This window comes from Acyrthosiphon pisum, unplaced genomic scaffold, assembly GCF_005508785.2.
Source record: "Acyrthosiphon pisum isolate AL4f unplaced genomic scaffold, pea_aphid_22Mar2018_4r6ur Scaffold_21635;HRSCAF=24457, whole genome shotgun sequence".
Taxonomy (NCBI): domain Eukaryota; kingdom Metazoa; phylum Arthropoda; class Insecta; order Hemiptera; family Aphididae; genus Acyrthosiphon; species Acyrthosiphon pisum.
This window is the reverse complement of record NW_021771124.1, coordinates 42,027-47,017: the sequence shown is the minus strand read 5'-3', so window position 1 is coordinate 47,017 and position 4,991 is coordinate 42,027.

Here is a 4,991-nt window from a genome sequence, read left to right as displayed (position 1 = left end):
GATCAATAATAAAAAAAGGTGGGTAAGTGGATGTCGCTCTGCTGTACAGTAGGTTACAAGATGGTTACTGTATAGTGGATAGTATTAAATTTGAATTCAATGATATAATATCACTGTATAAGAAAAACGATTCTGAGCGGAGACGGTTTGTCAGTCTAGATATTAGACATAACTATTATAGGTATACTTATCTATAGTATTAAAAAAAAATGATCTATAATAGGTATCAATAATAAATTTCAAATTAATCATATCACAATATCCATTAGGTAACGCGTTATACATCAACAACAAACCGTGGTACTATCATAGATATATAATAGTATACTTTAGAAGTTTCAAATACCCACAAGTAATATTATACAATCACAACAAAATAACTAAAATAGTTATTCCAGGTTTTTTAATATGTAATTTCGTCCAAATTTGAACTTAAAATGACTATAATAATATTGAAAATAGCTAAGATAGTTAGAGTCAAGGTACTAAAATTAATTTATATTTTTATGCCTTAGGTTAAGTAAATTTGGGGGCTTAGATGATCTGAAAATGTTAGTAATTACTAATGATCTATCAATATAAATAAGTTGTAAAAATGATTGAAGTATAACAAATACTACCTACATATAATATTACATACAGTTTATATTTTTCTAAAACCATATTTAAGGACTATTATCCTTAGTATGAATATTTTAATAACTCAGAAACTACTTATTAGAATTTTGAGAAGAGACAATTACAAGAGAATCACCCTCAAAAAATTTACATAAAAAAGGAAAATTTTCATTTGAATAATTTAAGTTTGTATCGCAACAGGACATTCCTTGAGTAGTACAAAATGATCAGTAATTTGAAAATATTTGTCTTCAGGTATTAAGTATAAAATCAGAATTTGAATAGAAATATTATTAAAAGGATAAATAGAGGTAATCATGTTTAAAAAATCGTAATGTAAGTATGTAAGTATTTAATACATATTATTTTACATCTTGTATTCATATATTTGTATCACATATTATTTGGTGCTCATATATTTATATAAGGTTATAATTATTAGTTGATGACTTTTTTCAAGAATATTTATTTTATTCATACGGACATGAATCTTTCAATACCTAGCCAAATAAATGATTTGGCAACGTTACACGTAAATTCCTTCTCAATAGTATTCTTTTTCGGGTATTTTTTGGGTCAGCGGTAAGTTCCTATTAATTTCAAGTGTTCTCAATCGTTCGGCCAAAAAGGTATAACTTTCTCAACCGTTCGATAGCCTTGCAAACGTGGAGAGACGACGTGTGCGAGTATATAGAGGTACGCCGCGCGCCCCGTACACCCATATATCACATTGCGGTGCGGTTCGGGCGCGGAGGGGCGGTTTTTGGCGCACACTCGCGCGCCGAGTTAATCACGTTCGTTGCACGCAGCAGTTCCGGTCGGTGGCGGCGGCGAGGTGCGCGCCTTTTGGCAAACCTAAAACGTTATCCGCCTCTTTTCGCGGCTGACGTGGGCGAAAACGGGGTAGAAAAAAAATAATATTAAACGGGGAAGGCGAAAAAAAAATCTCCTTGTTCTCGAGCATACAATAATATACATGTTCGCCTCCGCGGCGAGTGCATTATGCACCGGTGCATGGCGCTTGCATCAAACATGCGTGCGTGCAGCAGCACACGTACATTATAATATAGTCCATAATACGCTTGTGTCCAAGGTTCAACAAGTAGCTATACAAGGCCGTTAGTGAATTTCGTCTCCAAAAAAACGTGAATGTAATTTTACCTTCCATATGGTGTGTGTTGTATACTAGACGGTTTGTTATTACCGTCTTACTAACGCATCATAAATAAACCAAAGATGGGCAACTATTTTTCACTGGCCTATGCTACAGTTCAATTTAGTTTTTAAAAATATAAAATGTTAAGATTTTTCTGTATTTTATTATAATAATAATTATTCAGTTTTTATAGCTAATGATTAAACGTTTTAAGGGAAGATTCTCATAAATAGTTCAATATGTAGCCAAAAAATCTAAAATATGTATGAACACAGTTATTATTACAGACATTTAAAATTCAAATTTGGACGAAATTACGTATTAAAACAAATAATAACGATTTTACTTCACCTACCCGGTGTTTTGTTTTTCGTATAATGGTTTTATACCATGGAATTCAAATTTAACGACATCTGTCACAGTGACCCACTTTTAACCTACTGTATAGCAGAGCAACATCCACTTACCCGTTTTTTTAAACAAACTAATTTAGAAAAAACCATAATAAACACAATTTAAAGTATATCCAAAATTATTTTATTTGAACTCTGGACGTAACGAATATACATTTTTTTGGTATATCACTGATGTTGTACATTGTTGTTAGGTTATATCATTGATTATAAATACTATATAGCATTTAATAGTATTTATAATTAATGGTTATAGGTACTTTTTCATTACCGTAATGAGCGGCTGCCTACCTGTTGTTGTGTCGGACTGACACGGTGACTGCGATTTCCCCAAATGACGTAAAAAATGAATTAATTTATTTAGTTTGGTGAATATGAAGGTTGTAGCTTGTAGGGCACTTTGTACGGTGACCTAGAAAAAATTAAAACTGCGTTCAGTTTTTACTATTTTAGGTAATAAGAACAGTCAATATGGCGGACAGTTTGTACTATTTGAGGTAGAAAAAATGTATACATAATACATCAGTTTTATTACAAAACACATGTAGTTAACAGACATAAAATAATAATAATAAATTCGTTGTGTGTACAAGATTCTTGAATTCGAATATTAAAAAAAAAAACGTATGCACAACGTATTAAATTATAATAGAGAAACAATACAATTGTATTAAAAAGTATCCAATTTTATGAGTAAATCGTTTCAATTTTCATTAATAATTAAAACGTGCAGTACAAAACTATACACAAGACCTAATACAAAGACATTACACACTATGCCAAAGTGTATAAAGGTTATATTTAACGAATGTTAAGATATTGCAGGATAAAAAATATTAATGAACAGATAATTATCAAAAAATTGTTTGCTGTTCACAAACTAAAGTTATATTGAAATTATTAAGTTATAATAAAATTAACCATAAAACATTTTTACTATTATAATGAAAAAATTAACGTAAAGCTTTCCTGATAAATTCTCGGTAGAAGTGTAAGCTGTGCATCAACATTTTGTGAGAATTTAGGCTCAGTATTCACTAATGTAGAATCAACAGTAGAATTCTGTAAGATTATGAACAATGCATTTAATATATTAAACTGTCGCACCAAATATTCTAAATCTCCTTTTAATTTAACACGAAGTCCATAAGCTTTTGATAAATATTTGGATTTCACAAAGATGTTTGAAAAATATGTCTATTGTTCAAAGCCTAATGCTGTCTAGTGGTCAAAAAGTTGTTAAATCACTTAGGAAAACGAGAAGGAAAAAGAGAAGTATATGCGTCTGTATTTAGTGGGATGGATAATCATGATAGTGGCAAGTCATTTTTTTTTTATTATTATATGGATCAACTGTGAACATTCATTTTAAGTCTTATGTACACCTTACATTATAAAGCAGTGGAAAACAACAAGATAAATTTATTCCATTTATAGATATTAGGAAAAAACTTACCAAATTAATTTTATTCAGTAATGAATAATACTTAGATATTGATTAGGAAATTGTATGGGTAGGTCATATTATATTTATAATTTTAATAACTACAATAAATAATTAAGTATCGTGTTTATTAATTTATTTTTATATTATTAAAAGTAACAGGTATTGTTTTCTGGACAAGATTTTTTTTATTATTATTATATTACATTATAATTTCATATATTGGTCAAAAAATGTACAATATATAACCATTATAAATTAAACAAAGTAACTCTTTTAATACTCATAATTCATAACAAATGTATAGGATTATTGCATTACTTATTTATATTAGTTAGGTGATTTTAGTAATTATTGATAATTTTATTTTTATTATCATAAATATTGTATTATTTAGCTTAACGGTTTTTTACCTAAAACTAAATTGTAATATTATATTTATATTTATATATTTCAAATTGTGAAATCATGGGCCCCCACACGAACATGTTCAGTGGGGTCCATTATCTTCTTGAATAATAAATAAAAAAAATTATACATCTACATTTTATATTGTAATTGATGGAAAATATGTACCTAAATACAAGTATGAGGACCTAGTGGCTAGTATGGTACCTATATATATACATATATAATTATTATAAATTGATACTAGTATACTACACGTTCAATATGTAATAAATATAATCAAAATAAATAAAGAATTATTAACGAGAATAAAAAAATATTTTACGTCCGTCGTATATTCGTATGTAAAAATGAAATGTTTTTCCCTTCGATCGCGATGGTGGGGGTAACGTTAAATTCGATTACTCTTTTTTACGTCCGAGTCTGCGTTCCAGTATAATATAATATTATTATTTATCTCAGTGGCTTACACATTTGTTTTTGTATTTGTTACGTCTTTTTTCACAGCTCTTTGTCCGATTATTGTCAATTTATTGTCAATTTATTGTCCACGTTTACGCGTTGACTTTTAATTTTTTCAACATTTCGAAATAGATAAACGTGAGTTAACAATCGTAATAGGTGTAATACCTATATAATAATGTTATGGGAAATAAGAGAGCATACACAACAACAATTTGGCAATCATCAAATACACAGATACACGACCCTGATGGGGAAGGAGCTCAGCTGAGTCAGCGGGAGTAGTGTTTAAAACACAGTAGGTACACATTTTAGTTTTAACTTTTAATACAAAAAAACCACATCATATATGCAATATACAAATCGCATATATGGTGGCAAGATATGGGTATATAATATAATATATATATATATAATATATGGGATTATAATATATATATTATATATATATGTGTATACACAAACTAGAAACAAGAACTTAGTAGCTAAT